We start from the raw sequence: 12,037 nt of genomic DNA on the forward strand, positions 1-12,037 counted from the left end.
GTCAACCTTTGTTACTATGGGTATGTGCAATGAACAGCTTTTTTTATCACAGTGATTTACAACTATTGATTTACTTGTCCAATGCATTTATGTTTAAAAAATATTTTTAAGATGTCTGCTTGCTTCAAAGATTGTTTGATGACTTAGCACGTACTGACAAATCACAGCTTCTTCTTCGATTGTGTAGTTACCGCGGGTTTATATATTTCCATGTACTTGTATAAACATGCTGACTTTGGGAAGGGGGTTATAATTGATATCTGGGCAGCGCTTTGTAAACTGTAGCTGTTCGGCTCTGTATCGTACATGCTTCTTCTGTAACAGATACAATAGGGGTCTCTGAGTCTTTAATTATCTGCAGACTCAGAGACGGTATCCATGTCCCACCTCCGTGTCACGCAAAAGACCATTAGCGCAGGTGGTTTAGATTACACCTAAACATGCATACACCTGTGTGTCTCGTCTAACACCCGTAAAAAAACATTATCATCGACACTGGTCAGATAAACTCTTTGTTCAAAACTGGAAGTTGTATTCTTAAAATAGGCAGTGATGTGGGTGTTTTTGTGTATGTCGTGCCTGTCAAGATGAGGCACATACCAAGGAATCAGACAGAGCATGCTTAGGTAACTGAGAGCTAAGGGATCATTCTTCCTGACACGAGCTATAAGATCAATTGTGTGTCTGATAGGCTGACCATTTTGGCAGTGTACTGTGTTAGGCCATAAAGCATAACCTGCATACTTGTATCTAATCTTTGTCTTAGGATTGGAGACCATTCATGTCGGGAAGGTCAATCAAAGTAAAGGTTGTCCCATTACGTATTGGTCTTGGGGGGGGGGGGGGGGGGGGGTATGTTATAGATCTCAACTTGCATTGAGCAACCTTTTAAGTGCCAATCTCCTCTCCCTCTATGCTTTCGCCTTCCCCAACACTATGTTGAGTCAGGCATCTATTGTTAGCTGGGTGAACTTGAGAGCGCTTCAAAATACTGGGAATTTGTATATATATATGCCTTTAGTGGGAATCACACCCTGGACTTCATGCGTGAGAGATGCTAGTTGTAACACCACATCTATCTGGCAGTTGAGCTATCTTTTGTATCCACTAGCTTCCACCACAAATCAGTGTCAGACTGTGAGACTCAGGATTTAGCTTTTTGACACAGCTATTTTGATTTGACAAATGACCAGCCCTACTTTTGGGGAGGCGCTTGTGTCCGAAACTACTTTCCTCTGTGTTTATGTCAGTGACAGCAGAAGTCATTTTTTCTTTCTTTATTTGGTGTTTAACGTCATTTTCAACCACGAAGGTTATATCACGACGGAGCAGAAGTCATAATACTGTACGTTTTGTGTACAGGGTACATACTATAGTTTCAGCTTACAGACCTCAGAGCACGATATCCTTGACAAGTTCCATGACCATTGATATGAGGCACAGTGATGCAGTGGTTCCTCCTGTCTCAGCAGCTTGGCAGAGGTTCACGGTCTGCCGTGGGTGCTGAGCTATTTATAGCTCAGGGGCTGAGACACCTGTAGAATTATTTTTAAACCATACCTCGTCTCACATTCTCCTAATGGCTTTTGTAGATTTAAATTTAATCGACACCTGTGATCTGGGAAAGCTGTCCGTGACAGGGTATTGGCTGCAGTGTTTTATTGTAACGCTCTTGCTAACTTTTGAATTGGCCGATTCTACCTGTGGTTTCCAAGTTGACAAGTGTGCATTTATTTTTGAATCCCTGTTCCATTCATGAGCAACGTTTTTAATGGTTTTCTAAAAGAGAGCTCTGTGACTGTTGACAAGTTTGAAGCTTCAAAAATAGCTTGAATTTGCATTGTGGTGAGTGCCTGTGTCTTCAGTTAGTTTGACATTTTAATGCGGGTACAAAGCATGTGACAATTTTTCAATTAAGCACGTGCTTAACCATTATTGATTTGGTGGGTGGGTTTTTTCTTACAGCAGTCCTGCGGAGATCACACAGTAGTTTTAGTTTTACAGAAAAGGCTTAAATGCCTTGAAATTATAGAATAGATGGGGGACAAAGAGGATGTGGGGGGGGGGGGGGGGGGGGGTACCAGCGAGACCGGCTGATTGTGGGTGGAAACACATTTTCCTTACAAATAATGCGCTTCAGAGGTAACATTTTCAGGGTAGCTCAGGTGGTAGAGCACTGGACTTGTGATGGAGAGGTCGCTGGTTCGAATCCGGGCCGGGACGGACACGGGTCAACTTTATGTGCAGACCCAGAGACGGTATCCATCTCCCACCCCCGTGTCACCACAATGGCACGTTAAAGATCTTGGTCATTCTACCATAAGTGCAGATGGCTGATACCACCTAAACACGCAAACATCAAAAAGCCGTGAGGGCGTAAAACTCGAATCGTATAAACCAATTCATGTCCAATATAGGCAATTAAGACTTGACGGACAATAAGCCCCTTAATTAAAATTTACTTTTTAACATTTTCACTGCTAAAACACTTATGCTGGCCTTTTCTTGTTAGAAAACTGGATTCATACAGTTTTGTGCATCGATCATTTTATTTATTTCAAAAACCCCTGCATGAATCAAGAATGGCGTCAGATCATGTATGACCCTCATTCTGATCATGATCGCTCAACAGCTATCGCCAGTTATAGAATGAGCCGAACTCATTTTGACCTGAGTTCAGGATGGTATGACCCTCTCAATGACAGGATAGGGAACTCTGAAAGGGTGGGGGAGAAAAAAAGCACCTTGCATAGCCCCACCCATATAATTAACTGTGCGCTTTGCATCTTCTTTCCACCTGCTGCACGTGCTGATTTGGTGAACATCTGTCAGCTTTCTTTTCCCATCACAAATATTGACTTTTCCGCCTTTGTGTACTTGAGACGACCTTACCCGGGGGCAGAGAGAAATTGAATTGAAAACAGCATGTACTGTACAAAGCGTGGGGGGGAGCTCACTGCATTCTAATGGTGTGCTGTTGCTGGGAACAGAAGTCTATTATTTCATTCACGTTTTGCTGAGAATAGGTTGTCACTCTGTGTTCATTCCTTGCTGGAAGACTTTCTGTCACTGTTATGCTTTCTTTTCATTGTTTCTGTTTTTTTAACTCTCATCTTTTTGCAAGAAGATGATATTAGTTCAAGGACAATTTGCAAATGGACTCCCGGTGCCGTTTGGTTTTTGTTCTTTTAAAAAAAAAATTTAAACATGTTGGATTTTCTTTTTTTGCAGGAAAATATTTAAATATTTTCCAATATGAACAAAGGAAAGATTTCTGTAGGGACTTGAATAAAAACAAGGATATTGATGAGTTCAAACCATTGAGCTTGAAAATGATTGAATGCAGTTTAAAGTGTTTTTGTTTGGATATAAGGTTATCTGAAACACAATTTTAAATAGTATTTTCTGAATGCCGACAAACAGTTTTAAGCATTGTATGTGTAAGTACTTAAGTAAAATAAAAATGATTTGTAAAGAACAATAACATTTACACATATGAATTTTTGAGGATTTTGTTGTCAATGACATAATGTAAGCTACGTATTATGCCATAGGAAAGACCTATATGGCATCTGCTCATGTTATTTTCAGCCCCCATCCCTAACCTGTTATCAACCTCTCCCCTTTTTTTTAATGGTAATTTGTTGATAATTTGCAACCTGCACAAGAGGAAGATGACATTTTTTTCCTTTTTTAAAATTTTTTTTTTCTAAGTTGACCCTCCCCCCCCCCCTCCCCCCCCCCCCCCCCCCCCCCCCCCCCCCCCCCCCCCCAACCTCCTTTCCCTGCATGCTGTTGTGTGTATGTAATAATGACGGTAATGACACTTGTTGTGCTTGATAGCTTGCTTAGCCAACATCAACGCTGATCAGAGTAGATCCCTGATTTTCATTAAATATTTGTGTGTGTACATGATTGATTGATTGATCATGATATCTTTGAAACTTATTAATCAATTGGCTGATTCATTCATGAATTAACTGTTTGATCGATGGATTAATTGATGGTTTCATCAGGTAATGAATTAGTTAACTGATTTATTAATTGTTCCCTCAATCAAACGATTGATCAGTTGCATCTTAGATTCATTGCTTGTCATTTTTCCTTTTTTAAGTGCCTGCCAAAAGTTTTCATTCTCGCTACTAAAATATTACGGGTTGTCGGTCATTGGAGTTTGTTTTAGTGTCTCTTTTTTCTGAGAGTTGGGTGGTGTTCCAGTGTTGTTTCTAGTCAGTGCTGATTAGCTGTTTGTGCCAACAACCCTGCATGTTTGTTGTATTATTTATTCATATTGCTTCAGCTGTAAGTTAGCCTTTGTTTGTGACTCTACCTCTGTGTTAGCATTCTTCTGAAAATGCTTATGCTCAGTTGTGAGCTTCAGTTTTATTGAAGTGTCTGAATTTGTTAAAAGATTATATTGCTTTATTGTGAACAAAGTTAGTTCGTATATGCCGATTTGATATTTGATAAATGTATCCTGTATCGCATTCATACAAAGTAATTTAAAGTAATATACTTTCAAGTTGTGCAATTACTTATTTGTTTATGTTTTATTGACATTTTTGCTTATGACTCCCTTTATGGTTTGAAGTGCTGAAAGTAAATTTCAATATTGGAACATGCATTTGCTGCACAATAAATTCTGTTTTTGTGACCCCTTTATTTCAACGAAATTGCTGCCCTTCACGTTTGCTCAGTTGCTCCCCTTTGCTTCTGCTGTCACCTTGTGTTCAGTGATCTGTCTGTCTCTTGAAGAAAGCTTTGTGTTTTCTTTTCAGATTTGTTCTTATCTGTTGTTTCAACTCCTGCCTTTGTACAGCTATTTATTTGATTGTAACTTATAAATTTGTCGTGTACATTTTATTGCTCATTTCAATGTTTGAAAAGTTTTTAAGCGTGACTCTTTTGTACTACTGTTGACATCAAACATTGTTATAACCTGATCTGAAAACAACATTCTCAAATAATGTCTTGTGTGTTGTGTATTGACTTTGCACATTTTGACTTGTGTAAAGTTTAAAACTATTTATTGTTTGAATGTTGTTTTATGCCATTTTGGATCTAATATTTGTAGTGGTTAAGTGGTTGTATATGTTTGGTTTGGTTTAGTTTTATTGATGTTTCAAAATTGTTTTGATGGTGCGTGTCTAATTAGGAATGTGTATTTTGGTAGTTGTATTGTTAGTGATGTCTCATGGTAAATATGAAGTGTTTTTGATGGAGTACTTTTCAATCAGTGTCTCATTTTGGGGGTTGTTGTTTATGTTAATCTGTGATATCAATTCACATATTTATGTATTTCATGTTTATATCTGAGTGCATTCAGATGCTTTGCGAACTTTACATGCATGTGTATGTCAGCTAATATGGATGGAGAAACAGAAAATTATAAATATCTAAATTATTTGATACAAATGAGAAACAATGTATTTCACCCGGTCTGATGCCAAATTGATGAAAGGAAGTGGTGATTATTCTCTTTTCTGCACTACAGTTGATGGTTTTTCACCTCTGATTATGCGCACAAGGTTTACCTGACTATCACATGATTTTATTTAGTGCAGTGCACATTAGAATAGAGATTTTTTGGTAATACTCATCATCACTGGCATAATTTAAGAACAGTTGTAAAAATTGGTATGTTATAAGAGGTTGAAAATCAATTAAAGAGCTTTTATGGGAATACTTAGAAATTATTTCGCCTATAACCCAAATGTTTTTTTCTTTCTTTTCATATCTCATTTGAAAAAAATAAAAATAAATTTAATATTTTCTTTATTTATGTTTGTAATTTTTAATTTATTTTTTATTTTTTTGTAACTTTTGTACACATGTCACGGTGCAGTGAATGTTGTTCCCATCATGAAAAAGATTGATGGTTTCTATGGCAATTTGGGAAAATAAGATATAAGTAGCCAAAGGGAACTGGATGCGTCTGTAAAAATATTATGTCAGTTCTTTTGTTTGTGGTTTTTTTTTTTAATTACAAATATCTTTGCAGACAATTAGAATCAAAGGGTTGTATTCAAGTTTTGCAGCTGAGGATTTGCTTATAATCTGTGTATTGTTGTTGTTAACTTTTATTCATTCAATCATCTCTTTTCTTACTCATTGTTTCACTTCATGTATCCATTTTATTTTTTTTATTTTTTTACACAGACATAGAAGTGTTACTATTTTACCAGAAATCATAGCCAAGAGATAATAGGTGATTCTTCTGCATGATGTCTTTATTTGAGATGTTATACTTTGAGGCAGTGTACATGAAATTTAAGCCAGAGTACCATACAAATTTGACAAGTGGATTAAGCTATACTGTATGCCAATTTTGTTGAAATTAATCTATTGAATATAAAAAATTAAAAAAAGAAAAAAAGATTTGTTTTGGATATATCATTTTTTGACTGTTGATTGTTGAATTGCTTGAAGCAAAAATGGGGAAATGTCTATTTCATTGTCCAAATAGAAAATATATTTAACTTTTTTTCTGTGCAGAATACTGTTCCGAAGCCATTTCTTGAGATATTGGATATTTTGATGAAGTCTATTTCAATCGGAATTATTTTGTGCATGAATAAGCAATGAACATTTCTGGCAATATAATAAATTTTTCTTCTTTCCAATGGAAAGAAAAGAAATGTTCATTGAATTTGCTCAAACAGTTCTGTCAAACGATTATTTACATTAAAATGTTTCATTTTGTGTGATGTTAAAACTCCAAATGGTTGCCTTTAGAATAATAATTTGTATGTGTCAAGATGTTTTGTCCACTATTGCTGTATGCTATATGTGCCGCAACTTCGTGAATTGTCACTTATCATTTGTTTTAACCATATATTTTTGTGGACCCCCCGCGGGTTTGGGGGAGTCCCATATTGGTTGGGACGATAAAGAATTTACCCGATGCTCCCCAGCATGTCGAAAGAGGCGACTAACGGATTCTGTTTCTCCTTTTACCCTTGTTAAGTGCACGTGTTTCTTGTATAGAATATAGTCAATTTTTGTAAAGATTTTAGTCAAGCAGTATGTAAGAAATGTTAAGTCCTTTGTACTGGAAACTTGCATTCTCCCAGTAAGGTAATATATTGTACTACGTTGCAAGCCACTGGAGCAAATTTTTGATTAGTGCTTTTGTGAACAAAAAACAATTGACAAGTGGCTCTATCCCATCTCCCCCCTTCCCCCGTCGCGATATAACCTTCGTGGTTGAAAACGACGTTAAACACCAAATAAAGAAAGAAAGATATTTTTGTGGGCACAACAATACATGTATGTAATACTGTTGTTTTATGTTGATCACACTTGCATTTTGTGCAATATTCTGAAGGATTTAATTACAGAACTGTGTGAGTTTTGCACACTTATATTTGATGTCTATCCCTTGGTCAAAACTGTGGCAGCTGTTCTTTCTTCTGTTCAAAACTTATTTCTGAAAATCAAAAATGCACCCAAAAGAATGGAAAATCATAACAAGCAAACATATAAGCTGTAAACAATCACAAAGCAGAACAAGCAAACATAAAGTCCCGCATTATTTCTGGGATAAGGTGAAGTACTGGATATTTTTTGGCACCCTGTGGAACTTGATTTTTTTCCAAGTATGTTGATACGCTGTTACGTTTTTACTGCCTTGAACTCTGTTGATTACTTCTGATCTACTGACAACATTTTGTGGATTTGTTCTCTGCTTTTTTGACATTATGAGGTAAAAAAAAAATTGGACTGGTATTGTTTTTTGAGACCAATTTTCTTTTCTTTGTGTTGACTGTAATTGCATTAAAACATATTGCCGCTGATGCATTTGTCTTTTTTTGCTGGTTTTGGAAACACTGCAAACTTTCATAGTGAAGGTGTTGAATTTTATCAGCTCTCTACTCATGTATAGTTAGGGATGTGTTCAAACAATGATTTGGACCCTTGTTTTGATGTTATAGGGTCAAGAAATGCGCAGATAGTGATAGTAATCGGTTTGTCGTCCCCCCCGCGGGTTAGGGGGAAGAATTTACCCGATGTTCCCCAGCATGTCGTAAGAGGTGACTAACGGATTCTGTTTCTCCTTTTACCCTTGTTTAGTGTTTCTTGTATAGAATATAGTCAATTTTTGTAAAGATTTTAGTCAAGCAGTATGTAAGAAATGTTCTTCTTCTTCTTCTTCTTCTGCGTTCGTGGGCTGAAACTCCCACGTACACTCGTGGTTTTTTTTTGCACGAGTGGAATTTTACGTGTATGACCGTTTTTTACCCCGCCATTTAGGCAGCCATACGCCGTTTTCGGAGGAAGCATGCTGGGTATTTTCGTGTTTCTATAACCCACCGAACTCTGACATGGATTACAGGATCTTTTTCGTGCGTACTTGGTCTTGTGCTTGCGTGTACACACGGGGGTGTTCGGACACCGAGGAGAGTCTGCACACAAAGTTGACTCTGAGAAATAAATCTCTCGCCGAACGTGGGGACGAACTCACGCTGACAGCGGCCAACTGGATACAAATCCAGCGCGCTACCGACTGAGCTACATCCCCGCCCTGTAAGAAATGTTAAGTCCTTTGTACTGGAAACTTGCATTCTCCCAGTAAGGTACCCCGTCGCGATATAACCTTGAACGGTTGAAAATGACGTTAAACACCAAATAAAGAAAGAATTCTCCCAGTAAAGTAATACATTGTACTACGTTGCAAGCCCCTGGAGCAAATTTTTTGATTAGTGCTTTTGTGAACAAGAAACAATTAACAAGTGGCTCTATCCTGTCTCCCCCCTTTCCCCGTCGCGATATAACCTTGAAAGGTTGAAAACGACGTTAAACACCAAATAAAGAAAGAATTCTCCCAGTAAAGTAATACATTGTACTACGTTGCAAGCCCCTGGAGCAAATTTTTTGATTAGTGCTTTTGTGAACAAGAAACAATTGACAAGTGGCTCTATCCCATCTCCCCCCTTTCCCTGTCGCGATATAACCTTCGTGGTTGAATTTGCCTTGAACTCCATATCTCTCAGTCAATGTGTTTGTATGCCGACTTTGGTTTTTATTTACTTTTATTCGTTCTTTATTTGACAGAAGTCTTTGTCTACAGTAATGCATCTGAAGAGTTTATTGATTTTTTCCAGGCAAACTTTACAGCTGGTGGGCTAATGTGAGTACAGTATAAAGTATTATGCGTGTATATAAGTGCAACAGAGTGCAAAGGTTAAAGAGGAATTTAGAGGTCATTGTAAAGGCATATTCGTTCACTTACTGAGTTGTGGGAGAACAGTTGTGAACGAATACTATTTTGGGGGCTGAAAGATGAAAACCCTTTTTGGGCAAAAATACATCATACAGCTTTACTGTGGGCAAGTGGCAGTGTGGAAATTCATTTGCACATTAGCACAGCCTGGAAAATAAAGTTGATTTGCAAATGACACAGTCTAGAAATAGTTGATTTGCAAATTACACACATCCTAGAAATAAAAGTTGATTTGCAAACTACACACAGCCTAGAAATAAAAGTTCATTTGCAAATTATACACAACCTAGAAATAAAAATTGATTTGAAAATACGCACAGCCTAGAAATAGTTGATTTGCAAATTACACAGCCTAGAAAAAAGGTTGATTTGCAAATGACACACAGCCTAGAAAAAAGAAAGAAAAAAGAGTTGATTTGCAAATTATGTACAGCCTAGAAATAAAAAGAAAACAATTATTTGCAAATTGCACACAGAAAATTACACACAGCTTAGAAAAAAATTCTCATACCAGTCAAAATGCAAGTCATAATGCCTTTTTTGCACCTGTCAAATTCCATTGTGTAAGTATGCGGCAAAAGACTCAAGATGAGTCTTCTGAAAGTTGTGTGCCACAGTTAAGCACCGCCAACAGTATGCAGCAAAGTTGTATGGTGTATCCGACCCTTAGTTTTAGCCTGACAATGTGGGAATGTAGAACTTTTGGACCTACCACCTCTCCTCCTACTCACAAAGTGACATTTTGTTGAAACCTGGCTTTCCAAAGATGGATTCACTTTAAACCAACAAGCTTTATTGAAGGCGTCTGTCTGCTTAAAAAGCTTCTTTTTTACAAACCCGTATATACGGGTTGTGTATTGGTTTCACTCTGTTTGTTTGTTTGTCTGTCTCTTAATTATCTTAGTGTTTTGTTCGTAAAGAAATTGATTTTTTTCATTTTCTTTTCCCCCAATGCCCCCCCCCCCCCCCCCCCCCCCCCTTTGTGTTTTCCCAACTGCACAGTTTGTTGTGATACTAATTTGACAGGTTTGGTGTTGTGCCTAGATGTTGAGTTCTCACTGCAATTGCTCTGCAGCCGATGATGTGTGTACAGGTGTGTTGTTAGGTGGTGTGCCATAATGTCTTGACCTTCTGAGTAAGTGCCCTTAAACCTTCACATTGTTACCACAGCTCTTTTTCTGCACACTGTCATTTTGAGTTTGGTTGGTAAGACTGAACAAAATCTTGCTGTTACTCAAGTATGAGAAGAACTTTGCCAAACTTTTGTAAGTGTTCATGTTAAGCAGTACAAATTGTTCATTTTCAAATAATGGATTTGAAGTTTCTGAGTTGAGATTCTGTCGCAACTCAACAAAACTTTACTGGACATTTAAGATATCCTTTCTTTGTCTTGAAGGTTTTGCAGACACTTGACTTTTTTTCTTAGGATTTGTTTCTCTTCTGGAATCCTACTGTTAGGAATGTACACCTCTACATGTTATCACACTGCTCATCATATTCAACATCAGTGTATACGCTAACAATTGAACTTGATTAATTTGGATGCTGCAGCTTTTTTAATTCAAAAAGTAGTTGCATAGTATTCATTTGCTAATGTAATTCAGTCAACTTTTGACAAATTAGACATTGAATGAATAAAAACCCAGGAAAATGTAATATATCTGATTGAAATTTTAGAGGTTTTCAAAATCAGGCTTTATCTCAAATATTTAAGAAAACAGCAGATTTGTTACTGATTAATTAGTAATCTAGGTTAAGAAGGAAAAACGACTAAGTTCAAACAAACAACATAGCACGTTGTCCATTGGTAAAACAAAACTGTAGACAATGTCGAGTATTGGACGTTTCTTTTAATCAAGATGCTTTGACATATTTCTTACAGTTGATGTGAAAGTTAAAACGGTGAGTGTAAATTGGAGAACAGGTACTGATCACCTGCTGGTTAGCACGAAAATGTAAAATAAAGCACACGCGCAAACACACACATGCAAACACTCGTGCACGCACACACACAACCAGTCTGCCAACCAACCAAATAAAAAAGAGGATGTAAAACTGGGTAACTTCATAACCATTCCCATTTTGTTTTACTCCAAGAAGCTGCTTTGATTTTTACACCGGACAGTTGTTCAGGTCTCATCTTATAGAATCGCAGCCATCTTTTTCTGATTGGAATATAACATATGTAACCACATGTATGTGTAAAAGTTTACAATCTGTCCAGTTACATTCCATGATATTTTGTAATGATTTTCTCCAACTTGAGGCTTAAAAAAGACAAACAAAATGCACAGAGCTTGTAATGTGTAATTAGTTTTAGACAAGTGGGACTTGGAATTGATGTCAGTGCTATGGAACAACGAATCTTGAGAAGAGTGAGGATAGACAATACATGTAATAAACACATCAGAAGTATATTATGTACATTTGCCCTTCTTTTTTTGAAGGAAGAGACTGTGTTATTTGTTATTATTTCATGTCTGACTCGTCTATGTTATACTGACACCGAGTACTCTTCAATTATCACGCCAGAGTTTACAAAAACCACTATTTCTGCCTTCACAATCCGTTAATGTGTTGTTTTGGGAATAGTTTACTCATTCAAGCTCCTTACAGTTTCATAGATGTACTTCAAAGAGAGAGTAATTACACTGCTTTGAAAATTCAAAAAAATGTCCAGATGACAGTTTTGTTAATGTACATGTACAAGCTTGTTTTTCACACACATTAACAGTCTGTGAGAGAAACGAATCTAGGATTTTCATTCTCTGCTTCCCCCCCCCCCCCCCCCCACCCCACCCCTTCAAGTCCCAT

The sequence above is a fragment of the Littorina saxatilis genome, linkage group LG12 (genome assembly GCF_037325665.1).
Source record: "Littorina saxatilis isolate snail1 linkage group LG12, US_GU_Lsax_2.0, whole genome shotgun sequence".
Taxonomy (NCBI): domain Eukaryota; kingdom Metazoa; phylum Mollusca; class Gastropoda; order Littorinimorpha; family Littorinidae; genus Littorina; species Littorina saxatilis.